The 26,122-nt window shown below is 42.0% G+C and overlaps 1 protein-coding gene across 6 annotated transcripts in view; it reads right to left on the reverse strand.

Moving 5' to 3' along the window:
- Positions 1-26,122, reverse strand: part of NUMA1 (nuclear mitotic apparatus protein 1) — an 89,391-nt gene that overhangs the window by 40,752 nt on the left and 22,517 nt on the right. For 2 of the 6 annotated variants that reach the window (XM_070425526.1, XM_070425521.1), the window contains exon 1: positions 2,315-2,476. The exons of 1 other annotated variant lie outside the window; for it this stretch is intronic. The gene's annotated coding sequence lies outside the window, so the exon portion shown is untranslated. Of the gene's footprint in view, positions 1-2,314; positions 2,477-2,804; positions 2,865-14,638; positions 14,755-26,122 lie in introns of those variants that run through there. 3 more of the 6 variants (XM_070425523.1, XM_070425524.1, XM_070425525.1) reach the window with 3 other exon arrangements.

The following is a 26,122-nucleotide window of genomic DNA, read 5'->3' on the forward strand; positions in this document are numbered from 1 at the left end:
TCGGGGTAAAGAATGATCGAAGCTGGTGGCACAGCTAGTCCTCAGCACTGGGACTACAGCTTTAAACAGACCTTGGCTTGGAACCGGAGGGCTCCCAGCCAGAGCACCATCCTCCCCACCTCCCCCTGAAATCTGAGGCAGGCCCCACCCAGAAGACTGGGTGATGGTGATGGAAAAACAGATCCCCACAATTGTAGCCAGGAACCATTGCACAGAAGGATCTCCTGAAATCCACTCTGATGCAATCAGGCATCCCCTGTCACCCCCAAATCAACAAAGAAAACCTCTAATGCAGGTCCTCTGAAAGCACCTTCAGAGTTCTCACCTACCTGGTTCTTTGCAAAAAAGAGCCTCAGAATCCAAAACAGAGAGCAAATAAGATAGCTCTCTCCCCTGGGCTCAAGAAGGAACCAAGACACAGAAGCCATTGCCTTATAAACTAAAGGTCTTGCATCTTCTCTATATTTTCAAAACTAACAGAATGTAAACTCCTTCACCATCAAGACCAATTCCCACATTAACAGTAACCCCTCTATGTTTCCAGAGAAGATATTATCAGGACAAGTAGGCACTCAAGAAATACATAGCCACCTGGCATGCACCCTCTTGGGTCTTAAAGAGTTAAAACTCAGCCACAGTTTTCTACCATGGCTGAAGCTAATGCAAACCACCTGCTCAGATGCAAGGAACAATCAATGATAGGCCAAAGGCCAGAGGGTCTGAGTTGTGGCAGCACTGCTCTCCTTACCCCGCCCCCCAGCCTGGGTGCCAGCTCCTTTGGAGACTGCCTTTTAGCCACTAACTGCCTGGCCTGAACACCAGCCCTGCCTCAAGATAACACCAAAGTGACCTTTGGTCCCAGAAAACTGCAAAACTGTACTGACCTCTCAGCTCATGCCTCCACTGAACCCTCATTCTCTTAGGGGCCAGCTCCCAATCCCAGAATTTCAAGGCCCAAAGCCCACACAAACTCCCATCTCAAAGGGTCCTTCTCCAAGTCCCACCCTGGTTCTACCCCAAGGTTCCAAAGGCCCACAGGCTCACAGCTCACAAGGGAAATGACTATCTGTTTGTGTGCCCATGCTCAATGGCAAAGTTTACCACCATTTACACTGACAGCCTGCCTGCCTGCAGCCATAAGAATTCCATGTTCTGTACAGCTTTCTAAAAAAGATTCTCCCACCAACTAAAGAGTGAACACCTGGTCTTGGGACTCCTCCGACTGTGGAAGCCATAAGTCAGGAGGCAGAGGCAATCAGGCACCCACACTTCACACCTTGTAGTTTACCCCAGAGAGGACCAGCAAAGGCCAAACTATGTGATCAGAGGCTAACTCATGAATAGGAATTATCTACTGGTGTGTATCCTGGCTTGGAGGCGGTAAAAGGCCCAAGGACCAGCAGCCTCAAGAGAAGCCAAGGATGGAATAAACACAATCCTTTTCAACTTCTGGGGAGTCCTGAGTAGGCTGTCTCATCCAGGTCCAAAGGGCTTCTCTGCACGCCTGAGGTTGGGCCAAACCAGCTTGCTGGGTGTATGCTCTAGGCTCAGGCCTGCCCCTCTTCACACAGACTACCCTTTCTGAGTAGCCTAGAATTTGGCCCAGAGCTCCAAGGCCCTGGCAAGGACCTAGGGAGAGATTGCAAGGGAAACCAAGATTCCCCTGGTTTCTTGAAAAGTGGCTTACTGATACCTGCCTTTCCCCCCAAGCTCTGTAGGGTCCAGATCAGAAGAATGTGGGCAAAGGGGCTGCAATCAAACCAGGCCTAGCGTGCACACACATACACACACATACACACACATACACACACACACACACACACACAAACACGTACGCCCGCACACATCCGCACCCACTCCAGCAGTTCATCAGCACCTGCCCCCACAGCTATATTCATACACCCTAGTCCCTACCAGCTGAAAAATGAACCTTTTTCATTCCCCACCACTGTATACACACCCAGGCCTCACTTGGGAATGGAGAAGCTCTCCTGAGCTGTCTCTACAGCTCAGCATGCAGGCACACACGCTTTCCCCCACTCTGAACAAAAACGCGCTAACATCTACGCCAGGGGGAAAGAAAGCAACCCTTTGCTCTGAAAGGCGCCAACTCCCGGATGTTGGCAAGCTCTGCTCCCAGTGCCTGTTTCTGAGTGTTTACTTGCTCTCCCTCTCCCCCCTCCCCTTTAAGGATGGCGCAGTAAAGAGAGGTGAGGGGGAGGGGGGACTCTACCGCACCACCCCCACGTCCATGTTTGAACAAAAAACCCGAGAAAGAGTGAGGAGAGAAAGTCTCAGTGCAGGAGGGCCTTACCAGATTCCTAAAGCCAAACGTATTTACAGGTTTTAATCCGCCATTAGCATTTAAATCTTGAAAGGAGAGGAGGAAGGGGGGGCTAGTGGAAAGTAACCCCACACACAAAAGAAAAGTTGTTGGTTTTCTTCTCAGTCAGCCTGGCAGGAGCGATCTTCCTGGCTGACAGCCAGAAGTGCGTCACAGCCAGGAGTCTGCTTTCTTTAAAGGCACAGCAAGCTTCCGCGATATGGGAGCCCTGATCTGGGAGCCTCGGAGAAGCAGGGGACTCTCAGCAAGGGGGGAAGGATAGCAGCTGGGGCAAGGAGGAGGGTTGCACTGGAGAGGAGGGGAGCCCCTCCCTCCTAGTTTGGCGCACAAACAGGAGAATAGGATGCATGGGGAGGCATCAGCTAGCAGACAACAACACTGAGTTGCAACAGTGGCAAGAGCCGAGGCAAACTGTGGCATAAACACACAAAACACACTCATAGTGGCCTGCCTGACAAACCTGATATTGCCCAGACACTCCCCCTTCACTCTCTTAAGACTGCAATGACAGCCTGTCCATCTCTCTGGCCAGCAACGGAAGGGCAGGGAAGAAGACCCGCGAACAGAGGCTTTGGAGAGCAAGCCAGACGCAGGCCCTTTTAAATGGGAGCAGCTTCCTGCTGGCTCCTGGGCGGGCCATGTCTTTAAGCACACACATGCCGTGCTCACACACAAAGCGCCTGCCTCCTTCTGTGGGCACCGCCTGACCTGGGACAATGGCCACCCCCCAAGCCATTCCTGAAGGGACTCTCTCCAGCCCATACCTTCTGCGTGGCAAGGCCAGGATGCCGCACTCCTCCCCCTCCTCCTCGGCCACCCAAACAAGAAGCCCAGGCAAATTGTGGGCCTGGAGCGCAGGCCTGCGCTGTCCTGTCTGGGTGGCTGCGTGCTGTTGTCGACTGGAATGGCCGCCAAAATCCCAGCTGCACTGCCAGAACCTAATCCCCTGTTCCGCTGAGCATTTGTGGGGAGGGGCTGAGGGGCCAAAGCACGGGACCTAGTAAGGCAAGCACTGGCTGGAGCCCCTTAACAGATACAGGCACTGGGACTCATCGGCAGAACCTATAGGCTCTGCCTCTCCTACATGGTCAAAAAAGAAGTCTGACTTTTTAAAAAAAACACCACAGCATTTCCACCCATTGAACAATGACCCTCACCAAGACTAAGAGAGAAACCCACCAGTTATCAGGGACTCCCTCCTCTTCCTTTCATTTGCACCATATATTAAGTACATACTATGTGCAAGGTACTGTAGGAAGTATATAAAGATGAATTAAGCCTGGCATCTACACTGAGATAGGTTATAATCCCACAGGAGATAAGAAATATGATTCAAAAATTATATTTAAAGACAGTATATTCTAAATCCCACAAAAAGATTTAAAAAATCTAACCAGTTTAGAGTAGGGAAGGACTAAGAAAACAAAGTGATATTGAAAGGGGGCAGAAATAGGATGTTGGGAAACCAGCTAGTATTGTAAGAAATATTAATCATGCTCTGTTAACCGTGACTGTTTTGTTCTGATTAAAGAAGGCACATTCTGCCCTAGCCGGCTTGGCTCAGTGGATAGAGCGTCGGCCTGTGGACTGAAAGGTTCCAGGTTCGATTCCAACCAAGGGCACATGCCTGGGTTTCGGGCTCGATCCCCAGTAGGGGTGTGCAGGAGGCAGCCGGTCAATGATTCTCTCTCATCATTGAAGTTTCTATCTCTCTCTCCTTCTCCCTTCCTCTCTGAAATGAATAAAGAAATATATTTTTTAAAAAGAAAAAAGAAGAAGGCACATTCTAACCAGGCTGGCAGCTGCACTCAGGACCTGGGAGCTCACCTGAAGACTCTAGGCTTTGCATATCACTAAACCCTTTGAAGATCCCCAGCACTTTTTGGGTATCTGTAAACTGCCCTTTTGCCTACTTTCCTTTGTACTTATATCTATATAAGCAGCTGGCTTATGGTGGGCTGCAAAGCAGATTTTTGTGGATGACCTGCTGCTCTCCCATATTGCCGGCAATATTGGAATAAATGATCATAATGACTCAACCCTGACTCTGCTTAATTGGCTCGAGTAGTGACAGGCAGCACGGACCCATTGTTTGACAGGTTACAATATTTTAATCTAGATCTTAAAACACATAGGTAGGATTCTCCAGATGGGAATGGAGAGAGGCGTGTGGAAGGAAAGCAGAGAGGAGGTGTGTAAGTAGTAAGGGAACAGATCTGAAGGGTGAGTTGGAGAATCTTAAACTTTAGGCCAAAAAAATCAAAGATTCGTATGCTTAGTTTGTTGTTTTTAACACAGAGATATGATATGATGAGAACTGTACGTTAAGAAATTATTCTGGTATATGTAAATAAATGAGACTAGCAGCAGGAAAGTGGGTCAAAAGGCTGCCACATCAGACAGGAGACAATGAGGACATGGAGGAGAGTAAGGTAAGAGAGAATGGAAAGAAGGGGAATAAGGGACATTCTGGAGATAGGCTGAAGAGAAGGGAATGACTGGAAGTAGAGGGAGAAATTGTAATAAAGAGAGAAGTGTGAGAGATGGAGGTAAGAGCATACAGTGGGGTGAAAGATAATCTCTTCAATAAATGGTGTTAGGGACCTGGCTGGTTTGGCTCAGTGGATAGAGTGTCGTCGGCCTGTGAACTGAAGGGTCCCAGGTTCGATTCTGGTCAAGAGCACATGCCTGCGTTGTGGGCTCGATCCCCAGTGTGTGGGGTGCGCAGGAGGCAGCCAATCAATGATTCTCTCTCATCACTGATGTTTCTATCTCTCTCTCCCCCTTTCTCTCTGAAATCAATAAAAATATATTTTAAAATAAAATAAAAATAAATGGTGTTACTAAACCAGTATTATACGAAATGCTGAAAGGTTTCCTTTAAGAAGAGGAAGAAGAAAAAGGTAAAGATACAAATTGTGAACAACAAACATGCATCTATCAACAAGTGAATCTAAGAATCAAGTGAATAAATAATCTGATGTACAGAATGAACTGGTGATTACAATGAATCAGGGACATAGAAGGGGAATGGACTGACTATTCTTGCGGGGGGGGGAAAGGGGAATGGGAGATGCGGGAAGAGAATGGACAAAAATCGTGCACCTATGGATGAGGACAGTGGGTGGGGAGTGACGGCGGAGGGTGGGGTGGGAACTGGGAGAAGGGGAGTTATGGGAAAAAAAGAGGAACAAATGTAATCAGAACAATAAAGATTTAATTTTTAAAAAAAATAAAGAAAAAAAAATAAATGGTGTTAGGCTATAGTGGGTTTGACTCAATGGATAGAGCGTCGGCCTGTGAACTGAAGGGTCCTGGGTTCAATTCCAATCAAGGGCACATGCCCTGGTTGCAGGATAAATCCCCAGTAGGGGGCATGCAGGAGGCAGCCAATCAATGATTCTCTTTCATCATTGATGTTTCTATCTCTCTCCCCCTCTCCCTTCCCTCTCTGAAATCAATAATAAATAAATAAATAGTGTTGAGGAAATTGGACAGCTACATGCAAAAAAATGAAATTAGACCAGCAACTTACACAATACACAAGAATAAAGTCAAAATGGATTTTAAAAGCTTAAATGTAAGTCACAAAACCATAAAAACCCAAGAAGAAAAAATAGGCAGTAAAATCTTAGACATCTCATGTAGCTGTATTTTCACTAATATATTTGCCTAGGGCAGGGGTGGGCAACCTTTTTGTGAGTGCGTGCCAAAATCAGCAAAATCTCTGACTCAAAATTCTTCTGAGTGCCAACCCTAATTTTTTGAGAACATGTTACTCCTACCTGCTATCTCTTAAGGTGTACGTATGTGAAGAACCTTGAAGAAATAATAAAATTCATTCAAGCGACAAAAACACAGTATATGATGATGAAAAATACATGTATTTTTTAATGTATACCTGTACACTGATAGTCCGACAGAAAACTTTATGACTCCGTTTGATATTATCAGTGGGACTTTTGCTGCTGCATCACTGATGACAGAGATTTTACATCAGGTTTATATTTCATGACCTTCAGAGATATGCACGAGCTACTACTTTCATCCATCAGGCTACTCCTATTACGAGACTTAACAAAATCCATCACTGAGAACAAAGATTCACAAGCGTATGTGGATGAAAACATGGAGAGTAACGCTGTTGCAAAGTTTTTCAAACAGAAAAAATTTTCTGGAATGGCATTCCAAGTCTCAATAGTTCGTTTTCGACACTATTGAAATTGCTCTTCCCCTCTCTCGTCAATCCATGTCTATGGGCTTTAAGATAACTTGTTAGGTAAAATTATTTATTTATCTAAGATGCACCCACACTGAATTTATCTAAAAAATAAAAAAGTCGATATTAAGAAAAAAATTGTAAATGGAAGATTATAAGAGAGGGTTTCGCGTGCCAGCAAAAGTTACTGGCGTGCCATGTTTGGCACACCTGCCAGGGGTTGCCCACCCCTGGCCTAGGGCAAAGGAAACAAAGGAAAAAAATAAGAAATGGGACTACATCAGACTAAAAAGCTCCTGCACAGCCCTAGCCAGTTTGGCTCAATGGAGAGAGCATCAGCCTGCAGACCAAAGGGTCCCGCGTTCAATTCTGGTCAAGGGCACATGCCCGGGTTGCGGGCTCGATCCCCAGTAGGGGATGTGCAAGAGGCAGCCTATCAATGATTCTCATCATCGATGTTTCAAACTCTCTCTCCCTCTCCCTTTCTCTCTGAAATCAATAAAATATATATATTTAATAAATAAATAAATAAATAGCTTCTGCACAGCAAAATAAACCATTAAGAAAATAAAAAGGGAACCTACTGCATGGGAAAACATATTCATGGATAATATATTTGATAAGGGTTTAACTTCCAAAATATAAAAAGAACTCATACAATTCAACACCAGGAAGAAAAACAATCCAATTAAAAAATGGGCAAAGGACCTGAATAGACACTTCTCCAAAGAGGACATACAGATGGCCAATAGACATATGAAAAAATGTTCAACATCACTAATCATCAGAGAGATGCAAATGAAAACTAAAATGAAGTATCATCTCAGACCTGCCAGAATGGCTACCATCAATAAATCAACAAACAATAAGTGCTAGTGAGAATGTAAAGAAAAGGGAACCCTAGTACACTGCGGATGGGAATGCGGACTGATATAGCCACCTTGGAAAACAGTATAGAGGTTCCTCAAAAAATTAAAAATGGAACTGCCATTTGACTCCCAGAGATCCCACTTCTGGGAGTATATTTTAAGAATCCCGAAACACCAATCACAAAGAATATATGCACCCCTATGTTCATAGCAACATTATTTACAATAGCTAAGATCTGTAAACAGCCCAAGTGCCCATCAGTAGACGAGTGGATAAAAAAGCTGTGGTACATCTACACAATGGAATACTATGCAGCTATCAAAAAGAAGGAGCTCTTACCCTTTGAGACAGCATGGATGGACCTGGAAAGTATTATGCTAAGCAAAATAGGCCAGTTAGAGAAAGACAAATATCACATGATCTGACTTATATGTGAAATCTAATGAACAAAATAAACTAATTAACAAAATAGGTCCAGAGGGCCCTAGCCGATTTGGCTCAGTGGATAGAGTGTCAGCCCATGGACTGAAGGGTACTGGGTTCGATTCTGATCAAGTTGCAGGCTTGATCCCCGGCCCCAGTGGGGAACTTGCAGGAGGCAACCAATTGATGTGTCTCTTTCACATGGATGTTTCTCTCTCTGTCTCTCTCCCTTCCATTCTTTCCAAAAATAAATGGGAAAAATGTCCTTGCGTGAGAATTAACAACAAAATAGATCCAGAGGTATGGATGCATGGAAAAAAATAACAGATTTCAGTAGGAAGGGGACAGAAAGAGATTAACTAAAGAACATATATCCATATATGCATAACCCATGGACACAGACAACAGTATGGGGAAGGCCTGGGGTGGGGTGGCAATTGGGTGAAGGAAGGCAAAAGGAAGAAAATAGGAGACATCTGCAATACTACTGCCAATGATAAACAAACAAACAAACAGTAAGGAATGGCTGGGAGGACAGAAAGGCCATATATAGAATTGCCCAGCTGGCGTGGCTCAGTGGTTGAGCATTGACCTATGAACCAGGAAGTCACAGTTCAATTCCCGGTCAGGGCACATGCATGGGTTGTAGGATCCATCCCAAATGGGGGGTGTACAGGAGGCAGCCAATCGGTGATTCTCTCTCATCATTGATGTCTCTATGTCTCTCTCCCTCTCCCTCACTGAATTCAATAAAAAATGTATACATATATAGAATTAAATTAAGTGGTGAGACTATATAGATCATGTTACAAGAGAGAAAACAGGTATAATAAATAGCAGCTAATGATTACTAAATGCATACTATGTGACACTGGCAAGTAACCTCTGAGCCTCAGTATCTGTTTGTAAAATATGGATAAAGATACCTATTTTTTAAGGTTGTAATAAGGAAAAATTCATCTATAGCATCTATCCGTGCTTAACATTGGCTAGCACATCAGGCACAAGGAGGTGCTTAACGAAGGTTAATTTCCTATTTTGGCATTTTGGTCCCTTGTCACCAAGGTGTCCAAGCAGAATTTGGCTCACCATTTGTGGAGGAAGCTAGTGCAGGAGATTGGATCCTCAGGATGCTTACTTCCCTTCCATTAGTCTGCCTCTCTGGATTTTACTTTAAGGTCCAGCTCAAATATCAATTCCTCAAATCCTATATAATAAGGTGATAATATGCAAATTAACCCTCACACCATCACGCCGTCAAAAGATGGCTGTGCCCACAGCAGGGGCGGAGTTCCCATAACACAAGATGGCTGTGCCCACAGTGGAGGCGGGGTTCCCATAACAAGCCTTAACGAGCGATCAGCAGGGACCTGAGGCTGTGTGGTGTCGGGCCGGGGGACCTGAGGCTGCGCACCCCTGCCTGGTGGGGCTTGATAGGGGACCTCAGGCTGCGCCCCCCCACCCAGCAGTGCTTGATGGGGGACCTCAGGCCACACACACCCCCACCCCGGTGCCAGGCCAGGAGACCTGAGGGTGCGCTGGGAGACCTGAGAGGCTGCGCCCCCCGCCTGGCACTGGGCCAGGGGACCTGAGGCTGTGCCCTCCACCTGACAGAGCTTGATGGGGGTGGGGCCAGCAGGGTCTGGATCTCACCCAATGGGGGTGGGGCCAGCCAGGTCTGGGTCTCTCGCGATTTCAAGGCACACGCAGGTGGGCAGGAACTTGACTCTGGGTCCCGCGGCACACCCCAGACTCTGACAGGAGGAAGATTTTCATATACATTTTACTAATTTTCTTTCATTTCTGACACTTGTATTATAGAGAAAGGGCAAATAGTAATATTAAAATATTTCCTTTAATTAATTCCCTTTTAATGTACATGAACTTCATGCACTGGGCTACTATTGTGTGTGTGTGTGTGTGTGTGTGTGTGTGTGTGTGTGTATATATATATATTTTTTTTTTTGATCCTCACCCAAGGATATTTTTCCATTTAAATTTAGAGTGAATGGATGGGAGGGAGGGAAGTAGAGGACAGAGAGAGCGAGAGAGAACATCTATTTGAAAAAGACCATTAATAAGTTGCCTCCCACTGGGGATCAAGCCTGCAACTGAGGTATGTGCCCTTGACTGGGAATTGAACCCAGGACCTTTGGTCCACAAGCCATACTCTAACCACTGAGAAAACGGACTAGGGCCTCAAATATTTAACAGATAACAATGACTATCTTGGGGAAGAGTTATATCTTGGGGGACTTCCTATACTATGTTTCTTTTAAATCTGAATTTATTTTTTAAAAAATATGTTTTTACTGAGTTCAGGGAGAAGAAGGGAGAGGAAGAGATATAAACATGAATGATGAGAATCGTTAATCCGCTGCCTCTTGCACGCCCCTGGCTGGGGATCAAGCCCAAAACCCAGGCATGTGCCCTGACCAGGAATCGAACCATGACCTCCTGGATAATAGGTCAATGTTCAACCACTGAGGCACACTGGCCAGTCTAAATTTATTTTTAATAACCATGTATTATATTGGTAACCAGAAAAATGTGTCTACATTATGCATTTGGCACTTGTACTCCCTTGACTGTATATGCATGAAGTCTTGTCTTCACATCTAGTGTAAATTCCACAAGGGCATAAGTAGTTCCATCTCTCTCTCTATGACCCCCCATAGTACCTAGCACACTTGGGCTCCTTGAATCCTCTACTAAACTGCTGGGGAGCACACAAGACTTGGTTGGAAAGTTTGTAAGAAGGACATTCTGATAAAAGGGAAGTGTGTGGAAGGCCACCTGTCCTGTTTATCGGAATTCCGACTTAGGGGAGACTGAGGGGAGTGTCGAAGGTGGTGCCCCTAATTATTCCTTGGCCTTTCCAAACAAGTCTGTGTATGTGCAGACCCCCGGGTGTTTACTGGAATCCTTATTCCTAATTCCTGGATGCCCTTGCCTAGAGGACAATGTAAACACATGTGTCCTCCAAGGTTACTCCCCCTATTGATTGTATCTTTAAAGATAAAAATTCCAATAAAAGCCTAACAAGCTCTAGCCGGTTTGGCTCAGTGTATAGAGTGTTGGCCTGTGGACTGAAGGGTCCTGGGTTCAATTCTGGTCAAGGGCACATGCCCGGGTTGCGGGCTCCATCCCCAGTAGGGGGCGTGCAGGAGGCAATCAATCAATGATTCGTTCTCATCATTGATGTTTCTATCTCTCTCTCCCTCTCCCTTACTCTCTGAAATCAATAAAAATATATATATTTTTAAAAAGCCTAACAAAGCAAGCAATCAAGGCTGCCTGGCTCCTTCAGCCGGGCTATCCCTTAGCCCTCTCCTTCACAGTGAAATTGTCAGAGTAATCTGTTCATCCATCATTCAGGGGCTGCTGGCCAGCCCCAACACTAAACTACATTTGGATGGCAGGTTTCCACCAGAGAATGGCTGGTGAATAGTGGAGGTACTATGGAGGGGGTCAGAACAAGGCCCACTGCTGCAGAGACCTCACATGGCCCTGTTTCTTCTCCCAGACCCTGTAGCTCACTCCCACAGTATCACTTGCAGTCGCTATTGGGGAAAGGAAAGTTATTATTCAAAGAAGCACCACAAAGGCAAAGCAAAGGCAAAAGCTTTTACAGAAAAGCAAAACCAAAGTTTTATAGAAAAACAAAGTGGTAAATATAATGTAATGACTGGCACAATCAACATTTCAGAAACTGTATTACATGAAAACAAAGAGGCAGACCTGCTAAACTCTTCCTGGCCTCATCTGGCATAGAGTTAGCCCTGCAGCTCCCCAGCACATAAAAGAATTGATACTGTGTCTCAAAAGAATACAAGAGGTCTTTCCCTCTACTCTTCTTTGGCTCTAAACACAAGGCAGCAACTTCTAGCTGTGCAGCCTCAGAGGGGCTGACCTCTCCTCTGGAACCTCTCCACCACAATTGCCATGTTTCTGGGCCTTCTCTTCAGAACAACTCAAGGAGCCTGGCCTAAGGTCACACAGCTAGTAAGGGGTTTGAGCCACTAAGAATGTGCCTCTTTCTCCCCTACCACAGTGCAGTCAACCACTCCCCTCCTGTGGCAGAAGCAAAGAACTTCCCCACCCCTCCTCTTCCCAGCCCAGCCAGGCTCCTGCCTGATTCCACATCCTGCTCACTGTCTCCCAAGACTGGAAGACTGGGATAGGAGTGGTAAAATCATTTTTTTAAAAGTGGAGGTGGGAACGAAGGGGGATGAAAAAGAAGAGAAGGAGAGGGAGAGAAAGAGCGAAGAAGGGTAGGGAGGAAGGAAGGAAAGGAAAATGATGAATGACTAAAAATTCCAAATAGTGTTCAGATAGAGGTTGGAAGGGGTTGGTGATGGGTGTGTGGTGCACAGGGTGTTTCAAAGGGTGTGGGAATATTACATCTCCTGAGCTGGGCCATAGGTGCATGGGTGTTTATTATTCGTGTTTAAAATGTGTTATAGTTTTGTTTGTTTGTTTGTTTTTAAATATATTTTACTGACTTTTTTTTACAGAGAGGAAGGGAGAGGGGTGGAGAGTTAGAAACATCGATGACAGAGAAACATCAATCAGCTGCCTCCTGCACACCCCCTATTGGGGATGTACCCACAACCAAGGTACATGCCCTTGACCAGAATCGAACCTGGGACCCTTCAGTTCACAGGCTCTCTCCACTGAGCCAAACCAGTCAGGGCTGTGTTATAGTTTTTGATATATATCACCATTTTTAAAATTTTAAATGAAAGACTGAGAGCAATTCCCTTGAGATGGCCCAGGAATGAGGTGATTCTAATACAAATAATTTGCCTGGCATTCAAGCCCTCCATGACTTGGCCTCAGTTTTACCTTCTTAGAGTCATTTATGCCCTCAGCAAAACCCTCCTGCCAAACTGGTCTTCATACTGTCCTTTCAAGTCCTCTGAACCTATTACGCAGCTTACTAGCCTGGAGGGAAGCTTTTGCTGCAGGAAGCTGTAGGTTAGGGCCCAATCAGAGAGCTCTCTTTCAGTCACTTGAGGACCTCTCCTGGAAAGATAGCAGGAAAAACCCTCTTTTGAATTCATTGCCTTATGCAATGTCTTGAAGTCTTTCCTCTGCCACTTGATGTCCTAGCATAATAAAGTCTATCATTATTGTTGTTGCTGTTATTGCTGTAATTAATAGCCTACATTTAATGAGCACTTAGTATTTACCAGGCACTATGCTGAACACTTCTGTGCTTTATTTTATTTCATCCTCACAATAACCCAATGATACAATAATCCAAACACTATGATTATTGCTAATTAACAGAAAAAAAAACCTGAGAATTAAAAAGATTAAATAACTTGCCTAAAGTCACACACTAGTAACTGTTGGATACAAAATTTGAGCCCAATTGGGTCTGTCCCGAGTCCACCCTCTTACATGGTCATCTCATCTAATCCTCAGGACAATCTAAAAGGTAGGTTTTATTTCTGTTTTAAAGATTAGGAAATCTGAGGATCAGGAGTTAAGTGACTTAGTCTCACATAAGTAGTGAGCTATCTATCTGGTCTATATTATTCTCTACTGCTCTTAATAAAACAACCATTGATTGAATGAATAACAAAGCAAGCACATTTTCAGTGGCCCAAAGAACAACTGTACCTTTATCTCCTCATAAAAATCAACTTTTTAATCAAAACAACCAAGCAGTTCTAATTTTAAAAGTAGCCGAAACCGGTTTGGCTCAGTGGATAGAGCGTCGGCCTGCAGACTGAAAGGTCCCAGGTTCGATTCCGGTCAAGGGCATGTACCTGGGTTGCGGGCACATCCCCGGTGGGAGATGTGCAGGAGGCAGCTGATCGATGTTTCTCTCTCATCGATGTTTCTAACTCTCTCTCTCTCTCCCTTCCTCTCTGTAAAAAATCAATAAAATATATTTAAAAAAAAAAAAAAAAAAAGTAACCAGAGAATTCTTTCCTGAAAATGCAAGAGCTTTACCAACACTGAAGGACCAAAATTCCTCTGAAATAGCAAGAAGGGACAAAATCTTCTACTAGAAGGGATGTTGATCAGATCTCAAAGGTGGGAAGCCATGGAGAAAGAAAGCTGGAAGAAAAGCCATTGGCTGGATGGAAGGACTGCTGTTTCAGAACCCTAACCTGAAGCCTCAGTCTCCCTCTCCAGAGGGTAGTGACTGAATAATGAGGCAGTGTTTGTAAGCCTGCAGCTTCCTGGGGAGAAAAGCAGAGGGCAAATAAAAACCCAGAGAGGATTCATTATAACACCCAAGAGGCCCTATTCAATTCCCCCTCAAGGTCTTTCTACAAAACACCTGAGAATCAGTTCACCCTGTTCATTGTCACAGGAGTAAATGACTCTGTCCCTACAAGTAACATATCTACTACAATGTTTGCTCACAAACACACAACTGATGATGACAAAAGTAAAAGAAACCAAAGGGGGAACAATTTAATGTAAAGATATGTAACTCTTGGAGAGCTTTGCTAGTGGTAGAAAACATACTAGATTTAGCCTGGCCAGGTGTAGCTCAGTGGTTGAGCATCCACCTATGAACCAGGAGGTCACGGTTCGATTCCCAGTCAAGGCATATGCCCAGGTTGCAGGCTCTATCCCCAGTAGGGGGCATGCAGGAGGCAGCTAATCAATGATTCTATCATTGATATTTCTCTCTCTCCTTCCCTCTATGAACGCAATAAAAAATAAAAACAGCCCTAGCGGATTTGGCTCAGTGGATAGAGCATTGGCCTGTGGACCAAAGGGTCCCAGGTTCGATTCCAGTCAAGGGCACCTACCTTGGTTGTAGGCTGCTCCCCGGCCTGGGCCTTGGTTGGGCATGTGCAGGAAGCAACCAATTGTTGCGTTTCTCTCACATCGATATTTCTGTCTTTCCCTCTCTCTTCCACGCTCTCTAAAAATCAATGGAAAAATATCATCGGGTGAGGATTAAAAAAATAATTAATAAATAAAAATATATTAAAAGAAAACATACTAGGTTTAGTGTTGGAAGCTCTTGGCGGTAAGTTCTGGATTCACCCCCGCCCCCTAAATTTGTGGCTCTAGCCAGTGGTCGGCAAACTCAGTCAACAGAGCCAAATATCAACAGCACAACGATTAAAATTTCTTTTGAGAGCCAAATTTTTTAAACTTAAACTGTATAGGTAGGTACATTGTTATTAACTTAATTGGGGTACTCCTAAGCTGGCCTTTGCTAAAAACGTCCTCAATCTGATTGAAGTACATTCGCTGAGGTTGACCCCTTCCAACTCTCCCATCCACACTCATCTTGTATACTTGTGTCGTCTACTCTATCTCCTTTCCAAAAACGACTTCTGCACATGGGCCACGAAGTTTCAATCTCACTGTATGTGCGCACCTGCACGTGGTATTCTGTGGAAGAGCCACACTCAAGGGGCCAAAGAGCCGCATGTGGCTCGCGAGCCGCGGTTTGCCAACCACTGCACTAACCCAATTCCTCTCCTAAACCCAAGGGAAAATGTACATGTTAACGCTATTTTGAATTTTACAATTCCTTACTTCATTAACTTACTGAAAAAAATTAAAAGCAGCTTTTAAAAATCAATTAAGATTAAAATATGCTTAGAAAACTACATTTCTTGCTCATACAAGTTTATTTTCCTTGTTCTCTAAACTCAATGAAGCAATACAATGGTTAGATATTAAACAAAATTAGTAATCTCTCAGCACTCCTCCATCTTCCTCCAAGTTCTTCCACAAGACAAGAAATATTAACAGATTTTCCTATGTCCCAAAAAACATAAACACAAAATTCTTTTATATATTTAGAGGGTCTTTATTGTCTTCTATATTTAAAAAACTAAGTTTACACTAACATTGCTCTGCAGCTTGTTTTTCTCACTTAATAATTTATCACGAACATCTCTCCAAGTTTCAATAATTAAAATTCCAACTCATACTTTTATTTCTTTTAATCTTTATTGTTGAAAGTATTACATAGGTTCTCCTTTTCCCCCATTAACCTCTTCTAGCCTGATCCGGTCCCCCCTCAACATCTCATTGTTTGTATCCACAGGTTATGCATATATGCATACAAGTTCATTGGTTGATCTCTTCCCACCCACCTTCCCCTGCCTTCCCTCTGAGGTTCAACAGTCTGGTCATGCTTCTATGTCTCTGGGTCTATTTTTGTTCATCATTTTATTTGGTTCATTAGATTCCACATGTGAGTGAGATCATGTGATGTTTATCTTTCTCTGAATGGTTTATTTCACTTAGCATAATACTTTCCAGGTCCACCCATGCTGTTGAAATGATAAGAGTTCTTTCTTCTTTATTGCCTCTTAGTATTCCATTGTGTAAATGTACCACAGTTTTTTTTACTCACTCATCTGCTGATGGGCACTTAGACTGTTTCCAAGCCTTAGCTATTGTAAATTGCGCTATGAACACAGTGGTGCATATATTCTTTCTGATGCGTGTTTTAGATTTCCTAGGATATATTCCTAGAAGTAAAATCACTGAGTCAAATGGAAGTTCCATTTTTAATTTTCTGAGGAAACTCCATACTGTTTTCCATAATGGCTGCACCAGTCTGCTTTTCCACCAGCAGTGTACAAGGGTTCCCTTTTCTCCATAACCTCACCAATGCTTTTTGTTTGTTGATTTGTTGATAAGCCATTCTGACAGGTGTGAGGTGGTATCTCATTGTTGGTTTCGATTTGTATCTCTTGGATAAGTGACATTGAGCATTTTTTCATGTGTCTCTGGCTGTATATCCACTTTGAAGAAGTATCTATTTAGGTCCTTTGCCCATTTTTTAATTGGATTGTTTGTCTTTCTTTTGTTAAAGTTGTATGAGTTCCCTATATATTTTGGAAATTAACCCCTTATCGAATGTATAATTGGCCAATATGTTCTCCCATGTAGTGGGCTTTCTTGCTATTCCAACTCATATTTTTAAAAAGCTACATAATACATGAACTGTGTTTGAAATTTCAACTGTAGTTGCTACCAGATACAATTATGTCCAGAAAAGCTGTTGCCAGGTAAATCTTAACATACTGATCCTTGCTATATTCTAATGAATTTTACTTTGCTTCTTAAAAAAAATAGTCAATTTAGCTAATTAACAAATGCTTAAAAATAATACAGTATTTTATAAAACAGGGTAGAATTTATAGCAACGAATTACTTATTTGAAGCAACCATTCAAATTATCATAGACCCACAAGAATCACTGAAATTAGACCTGTCCAAGGGAAATCAGGATGGACTCAAAAATACTATCATTCAAACACAAAAACAAACAAAAATCATATTACTAAAGTAATCATGTAATTTATTATCCAAACTGGAATACTTGTGAGAGTGAATGAGTCAAAATCCAGATGAAATCCTGAGTGAATTGACAGAAGTCATGACAGTCACAAGCACACTGGGATGTACAGTCACCTTTCCTACTGTTTTAATGTTATTATTATTAGCCACACTGTTGGCCATCAATAATTTTTTTTCATGATAAATTGTCTTATAGACATATCAATGGTGGTCTGAAGGGTAGTAATGGAAGCATGAGAATTAGAGATTTTTCTGGTTTACTGATATAATACTATATGCCTATTGAGTGCTTTATAGATAATTTTAAAGTAAACTTCCCATGAATTCTTTACATATGAAAAAATAAAATACAAAGCTGTATAAGCATAACCCATGGACACAGACAGTAGGGGGGTGAGGGCATGTGCTGGGGGGTGGAATGGCCAGGGAGAGGTCAATGGGGGAAAAAGGAGACATATGTAATACTTTAAACAATGAAGAATTTAAAAACAAAACAAAACTGTATAAGAATAGTCCATATAAAGAATATGCACCTCTAGCTGGTTTTTCTCTGTGCTTAGAGCATCAGCCCTCAGACTGAAGGGTCACGGGCTCGATTCCGTACCTCGGTTACAGGCTCCTCGATACCAGGCCCCAGTCGGGGCACAACCAAGTGATGTGTCTCTCTCACATCGATTTTCTTTTCTCTGTCTCTCCCCATCCCTTCAACTAGCTTTAAAAATCAAAGGAAAAAATATCCTTGGGTAAGGATTAACAACAACAAAAAAGAACATACCATAATGTGTTCATATATTTTCCTATTGATGGACATAACTACCATTTCAAACGATGCTGTAATGAATATCCTTGTACATGTTTATTTTTAAATAAAAGGGGGGGAAAACTATTTCTACACACATACTTTCTTTGTTGTCCCATGTCTTGATTGCTTCTTTTCCTATTATCATCCCTGCCTCACTTGCTCACAGAATTCTTGGGACCCAGTGTGATAATGAAGAGCAAAGCAATTTGGAGAATGTTAAGACAGGACATGTGATAGCTACTGTTGGCAAATTAGAGTTGGCCTGTCTTGGCTGTCTCTTCCAGCCATCTGCACACACTGCCGGCCCACCCACTCTCATACACGTTGTGCTCCTTGTTCTGGTCTCAGCAGCTGCTCCAACTCATCTGATGTGGGCAAAGCTGGCTTACGGAATTAATCCTACTTTGTCACACTCCTGACCCTGACAAGTGCAGATAGGCCCACCAGATTCCCAAACAAGTAGGAAGGAGAAAGAATATGTTATTGCTATGAAATAATATAATGCAGAATTATATAGAATAAAATGTAAAACTCCTTATTCACCAAACCTTAACCAACATTCCCCAATGGCACCCCCTCCTCAACGGTAACCACTGTTATAAATTTGTTGTGTAACTTTTTACACTTTTCCTAATCATGTATACACACATATATATGCACATGTGTATATAATTAGAGAGACAAAAGAATGCATGTGTTTGGTTTATATATCTGCAATTATACTGTATAATTTGTTCTGCAAGTTGCCTTTTTCACTTAAAAATTTCTTTGACTTGTTTCATCTTAGTATATAATGGACTCTTCATACTTGTAAAAGCTCAAGAAAAAAATGCCATAGTAAGACTATGCCAAAACCTTATTTTCCCATTTTGCTATGTCTGAACATTTAGGTTGTTCATAGTGTTCTGTCATGACAAAGAATGTTATCATTAATACTGGTAACAGCCATAGCTGGTCTGGCTCAGTAGCTAGAGCATCAGCCCACAGACTAAAGGGTCCCGGGTTGGATTCTGGTCAAGGGCATGTATTTCAGTTGTAGGCTTGATCCCCAGCTCTAGTTGGGTGTATGCAAAAGTCAATCAATCAATGTGTCTCTTTCATATCGATGTTTCTCTCTGTCTCTCTCCCTCCTTTCCATTATCTCTAAAAAAAATCAATGGAGAGAATATCCTCAGGTGAGGATTATCAAAAAACAAAACAAAAATTAATACTGGTACACAGCTTCTTTTACATACAAACTAATTTCTCTAGGATATGTACCAATAATTGGAATTGATGAAGTCCATACACGTTAAATATCGATAGGTACTCCCAAATTACCAAAAGGTGTACCAATTTTAGCCCCACCAACAGAGCATAAAAATTGCTGTTTCTACACCCTTCCAACAACACGTTATTTTTATTTTATCAATATAAAGGATAGAAAATAATAAATTATTGTTTTAATTTACATTTTCCTGATTTCCAGAAAAGTTAAATATCTATTCATATGTTGTAATTGGTCATTCTTATTTTTTATGAGAAGTATTGCCAGTTTGATTTTAAACATGAGGACTCAGAGATGCAAAGGTGACAGCTTATAAGCAGCATAAGTCAAAGCTAAGTTTAATCACTTCCCATGAAAGCTAGGCCTTCTGACTAGCTAATGTATTACCCTGGGGTCAACAACTATGGCCTTTGGGCCAGCTTCCCCCTATTTTTGTGAATGAACTCTTATTGGAACACAGCCGCACACATTCATTTACATATTGTCTATAGCTACTTTTGTTCATCAATGGCAGAGGTGAGTAGTTGTGACTATATGGCCTGCAAAACCTAAAATATTTACTGAGTCTAAGTAAAACACTAACTCAAATTTAACACCTAGAGAAAAGTTTAGAGATTAATTGTTGTCCAATTGACTTGAGTGTGGCTATGTCAAACAGTATGGTGGATTTTTAAATAAATTTATATGCTGTATAGGTCTGATACGTAATATTGAAGAAAAAAAGCCCAAAACTCTCAAATAAAATCAAAAGACATCCCCCTAATTCTGGGTTGGGACACAACACTAGAGACTTTCCTATGAGCTATTCATAATTTCAACCAATGAGAAACTAAGGGTCCTAATGTCCTTCAGTAACTTTGATGAGCAATATAGTTCCCACTCACATTCTACGATAGTATGAACTTAAAGCAAGCCCCACTATGCCTGCTGCTAAACACCCATCCCCACATATACACACAACACAGGTGTCTTTCCTTCCTTTTTATTTTTTTAAAATATATTTTTATTTCAGAGAGGAGGGAGAGGAAGAGAGAGTCAGAAACATCAATAATGAGAGAGAATCATTGATTGGCTGCATCTTCCATGTCCCACACTGGGAATCCAGCCCACAACCTGGGCATGTGCCCTGACTAGAAATCAAATCGTGACCTCCTGGTTCATAGGTCAATGCTCAACCACTGAGCCATGCCTGCTGGGTTCCCTTTTGCTTGTAGAGAGAAGCTTCACTAGGAAATAGCTGAACATTTCCAGCATATCTAGCCAACTGTTAAGAGCTAAGGCACTGACATTTGTGGGAAAGGAAAGCCAATTCTCCCCTCTCGATCCTACCTTTCTGAAGATCCTGGCCACAAAAAATAAGTAATTTCTAATGAGAATTTTAGGGCCATTAAGTTACTGTAGGGCAGAGGGAGAAGTTGCCATCATCCCCATTTTATGAATAGGGAATTGAGAGTAACATCTCTGTTCCCTTTCATTTCCAAAGGTAATTTTAGTAAGTATGGCTTCATATCAGCACACACACACCACTCCTTTCTCCTTCCGTACTCTCCCAAATTTTGATTTTATGTAATAATGCCAAAGAAGCTATCATACTCTCCAGGAAAGTTAACTTAGTCCAGTAATCTGAATGATAAATAACCAAAGAAAAAAGTGTATTTTCTCATACAAGTAAACAGACATTCTTTAAGTGGTGCTCTGAAAAGAAATTTGGCAATACATACCGAGAATCTTTTTAAAATGTTCATATTCAAACACTCTGCTAAGTGAAATAAGCCAGACACGAAAGGACAAAATTGTTTGACTTCACTTGTGAGGTGCCCAGAATGGGCAAATCCATAGAGACAGAAAGTAGAATTAGAGGGTACCAGGGACTGAGGGAGGGAGGAATGGGAATTATTGTTTATTGGATACAAAGTTTTTGTTTGGGGTGATGAAAATGTCCTGGAAATGGATAGTGGTGATAATTGCATGACACTATGAATATACTTAATGCCACTGAATTGTACACTTAATTATGAATTTGTGAATCCAACACTTAACAATGCTTAAGATGGCAAATTATGTTATGTATATTTTACCAAAAATTTTACAAGTGGGAACCAGGAGGTTGATTCCCAGTCAGGGCACATGCCTGGTTACGGGCTGGTCCCCACTGCGAGTGTGTGGGAGGCAGCCGATCAATGATTCTCTCTCATCATTGATGTTTCTAGCTCTCTCTCCATCTCCCTTCCTCTATGAAATCAATAAAAATATATTTTAAAATATCCTATATAATAAAACTCTAATATGCAAATCAACCAAATGGCAGAACAACCAGTCACTCTGACATGCGCTGGGAATTGGGCCTAAGCCGGCAGGTGGACATTCCCTAAGGGGTCCCGACTGCAAGAGGGCACAGACCGGGCTGAGAGACCCCCCCACCCCTGGCCCAGTGCACAAATGTTGTGCACCACGTCTCTAGTATTTAAATAATTTTAATAACATGGGGAAATACTCAAGAAATTAATTTAAAAAGCAGTATATAAAGCTTTAGTATGGTATGAACCCAATTTCTTTTTTAAAGTACATATACCAATATGTGTATAATAAACACACCTGCATACTTGTGAGTGTGAATGTGTGTATGTAGTTGTAAGGAAATATACCAAATAATGTTTATTTCTGAGTTGTGGGATTATGGGGTATTTTTATTTTCTCCCTTAAAACCTGTTTTCTAAACTGTACCATGATATATAATCAGAGAAAAAAATTAATTCACATTATTTGACCCAGTAATCCACTTGCAGACTTACATAATAATAAAAATACTGACAAAAATGTATGCATAATTTTCATGCACATTTATGCATAATAACTAATAATTTACTTAAAACTATTAATAAATAATGGTTACCTCTGGAGTAGGGTTAGGATAAATGGTGAATTTACAGAGGACTTATTTGTTACATATAATTTGTATAAAAGTATTACTCTTTAAAATGAAAAACTGAAAGCACTTTAAAAATCCTATATGATAGACTATTACATAGGCATTAGAAATATGTATAAAGAGTTTCAGCAACATTATAAATATATGTGAATTTATATAATAAAAACAATGGTAAATGGAAAAAAAGCAGAATACAAATTTGTAGTTAATGTATGATCTGCATTATATAAAACAGAAATATTAATAGGTACATAAAATATTAAAAGGAAATACTAAAATGGGAATAAGTGATTTTCTCCAAATGGTAGGGTTATGAATGATTTTCATTTCCTTCTTTATATTTTTCTGTATTTTGCCTATTTCCTACAATGAATATTTACTATTTTTCTATCAGGTTCAAAACGTTGTTTGGGCCTGGCCAGCATGGCTCAGTGGTTGAGCGTCAACCTATGAACCAGAAGGTCACAGTTTGATTCCCAGTCAGGGCACATGCCCAGGTTATGGGCTCCACGCCGGTAGGGGTCATGCAGGAGGCAGCCGATCCATGATTATCTCACATCATTGATGGTTGTATCTCTCACCCTCTCCCTTCCTCTCTGAAAGCAATCCTATATAATAAAACCCTAATGTGCAAATCGACCAAACTGCAAAATGACAGGCAGAACGACCAGTCACTATGACATGCACAGACCACCAGGGGGCAGATGCTCAACGCAGGAGCTGCCCTGGTCTGGGGCAGCTCTTGTGTTGAGCATCTGGCCCCTATCCCCCGAGAGGGAGGTGACCGGCGGCAGTGATCAGGGGGGTGGGGCTGGCCACCGGGGCGCCCCAATCGCCCTGCCCACCAGTTGCCCCACAGATGGCCCTGATCACCAGCCAGGCCTAGGAACCCTACCTAGGAACAGTCTCTTAGATTTAAAAATTAAAACCTGTCAAGGTTACTCTAACAATGAAAAAACAGGATATGCAGCAATGACATGCAAGGAGTCTGGCTTGCACATTTTGTGGTCAGCCCTGATTCTGACACTTATAACTGTGTGACAAAGCCAATTACTTCTCTCTGCTTCAGTTTTTCCACCCATAAGATGGGTAAAATGGTACTATAACCTCAGAAGGATCATGTTATGTACTACTTTTTATAATCAGGGCAAAAAAATGTAGCTGCCCATACAACAGCAAGATGCCTTTCACCTGTATGAAAAGTAGGGTCACTGGTGCATGTAATGTCCCTGATTGTGAGAGAGATGTCCGACTGACAGTTTAGGCCCAACATCCCCCGAGGGGTCCCAGATTGCGAGAGGATGCAGGCCGGGCTGAGGGACATCCCCCCACCCCCACCCCTACCCCGCCGCCCGTGCACGTGTTTCGTGCACCCAGCCTCTAGTAAAAACATATTTTTAAAAAAATGTTGTTTGGTTTCCATTGTATATTCAGAAGCCACCCCTGTGATGAATTTTATCCTCAAAGGATTCACAGTAGCAAGCAACCCACTAGAAAGAAGTCTGTATGTATTATATGCTTAAGAAAACCTTCATCTTTGGGGGACAGGGAAACTTAGTTTAAAGGGACACTTTTGTAGTTGCTCTAGTAAATGTAACTAAGGAATCAAGTGCTCAAACATGAGATGCTTAACAAAACTTATACTCTAAGAACCAGGACCACCACCTTCTCCACCTTGAAATCTAAGACCTTATACTTAAAACAGACCAAGACCTAAGTAACATGGATTGGGTCATGTTATTCTTTACATCAAAAACATTCAACAGCTAACTCAATGCAGAATAAATCCAAATCCCTTGGCATGACACTTAAGGTACTTTTTTTTCCAGTGTCCAAAAATAAAGTTTCATTGGAACACCACTCCACTCATTCAAATGTATTGTCTACAGCAGTTTTTGCACTACAGCAGCAGAGTAGAGTTGTTAAGGCAGATCATATGGCCTGCAAAGCTTACTACCTGGCTTTTTATAGGAAAAGTTTGCAGATCCCTAAGGCAGCTCATTCAGCTAAGAGACATGTTCCTGTACACCAGTCCCCTGCTTACCAGTCCAACAGTACTCAATCCAAGCACATGCATAGCTTACCTCAAATTTCGTGTTCCAGACATTTAGAGTTACTCATAAATAGTTGAAAGAAAAAGTTTAATCTGTAAATGCTAAGGTAAACTTGCTTTATCAATAAAATGGTACATTACATAAAATGATTTTTGAAGCGGTAAAGTGAATGCTTAAAATTTTCTATTTAGAAAGTGACTGAACTGAATCTAGAAGATATTAAATGTTAAGAGATATAAAATCTTTTTTAAAAATCTTTATTGTTGAGAGTATTACAGATGTCCCTCTTTCCCACACCCCCTCAACCCAGTTCCTGCCCAGCCCCAGGCCTTTATCAGCCTATTGTCTGTGTCCATAGGTAATGCATATAAGATCTTTGGTTAATCTCTTCCTGATCCCCCAACCCCCTTCCCTCTGAGATTTGTCTGTCTGTTCCATGCCTCTAATTCTATTTTATTCATTAAATTTCTTGTTCAGTTTGTTCATTAGATTTCTTGTTCGTTTATTTCTATTTTAAGGTTCAATTGTTGATAGATATGTATTTGTTGCCATTTTATTGTTCATATTTTTATCTCTTCCCCTTCTTCTCCTCCATCCTCTTCTTAAAGAATACCCTTCAGCATTTCATGTAGTACTGGTTTGGTGGTGGTGAACACCTTTAGCTTTTTCTTGTCTGTGAAGCTCTTTATCTGACCCTCAATTCTAAATGAGAGCTTTGCTGGGTAGAGTAATCTTGGCTATAGGGACTTGCTATTCATCACTTTGAATATTTCTTGCCATTCCCTTCTGGCCTGCAGTTTCTGTTGAGAAATCAGCTGACAGTTATATGGGTGCTCTGTTGTAGATAATTAACTGCTTTTCTCTTGCTGCTTTTAAGATTTTCTTTGTCTTTAACCCTTGGCATTTTAATTATGATGTGGGCCTCTTTGGGTTCCTCTTGTGTGAGACTCTGCGCTTCCTGGACTTGTAAGTCTATTTCTTTCATCAGGCAGGGGAAGTTTTCTGTCATTATTTCTTCAAATAGGTTTTCAATATCTTGCTCTCTCTCTCTCTCCTCCTTCTGGCACCCCCATAATGCGAATGTTGGTATGCTTGAAGTTGTCCCATAGTTTCCTTACACTATCTTCATATTTTATAATTCTTTTTTCTTTTTGCTCTTCTGATTGGATGTTTTTTGCTTCCTCATATTCCAATAGTTGATTTGATTCTCAGAATCCTCTACTCTACTGTTGAATCCCTGTAAATTATTCTTTATTTCAGTTAGTGTATGCTTAATTTCTGACTGGTGTTTTTTTGTTTTGTTTTGTTTTGGGTTTTGTGTGTGTGTGTGTGTTTTATGTCTTTGACATTCTCACTAAGATCCTTGAAAGTCTCACTAAGTTCCTTGGAGGTCTCAAGAAGATCCTTGAGTAACCTTATAACCATTGTTTTGAACTCTGGTATCCAGTAGCTTGCTTGCTTCCATTTCTTTCATTTGTGACATGTTTCTTTGTCTCTGTTTTTTGGCTGCTTCCCTGTGTTTGTTTCCATGTATTAGGTAGAGCTGTTATGTCTACTGTAATTGGTAAAGTGGCTTTGTGTAATAGGTGTCCTGTAGGGCCCAGTGGCTCAGCCTCCCCAATCACCTGAGTTGGGCACTCTCGGTGAGCCCTGATGTGAACTGTGTGCACAGTCTTGTTGTAGTTGAGCCTTGACTGGCATCACTGGGAGGAATTGGCCTCCAGCCAATTGGCTGTGAGGACCAGCTGCATCTACAATAGAAGATCTGCTATGCAGGAGACACCCTATGGAGCAGGAATTGCTTCAGTGGGGCTTTGGTGCTGAGTCTTTCCCTTGTGGATGTGTAGAGTTGTAATCTGGTATGGTCTGAAGCTGTCCACTGTGTCACTGTTCTGGGGCCTCCCAGGA

The sequence above is a fragment of the Myotis yumanensis genome, unplaced genomic scaffold (genome assembly GCF_028538775.1).
Source record: "Myotis yumanensis isolate MYYU_CA2020_CCGP unplaced genomic scaffold, mMyoYum1.0.hap1 SCAF_10, whole genome shotgun sequence".
NCBI lineage: Eukaryota > Metazoa > Chordata > Mammalia > Chiroptera > Vespertilionidae > Myotis > Myotis yumanensis.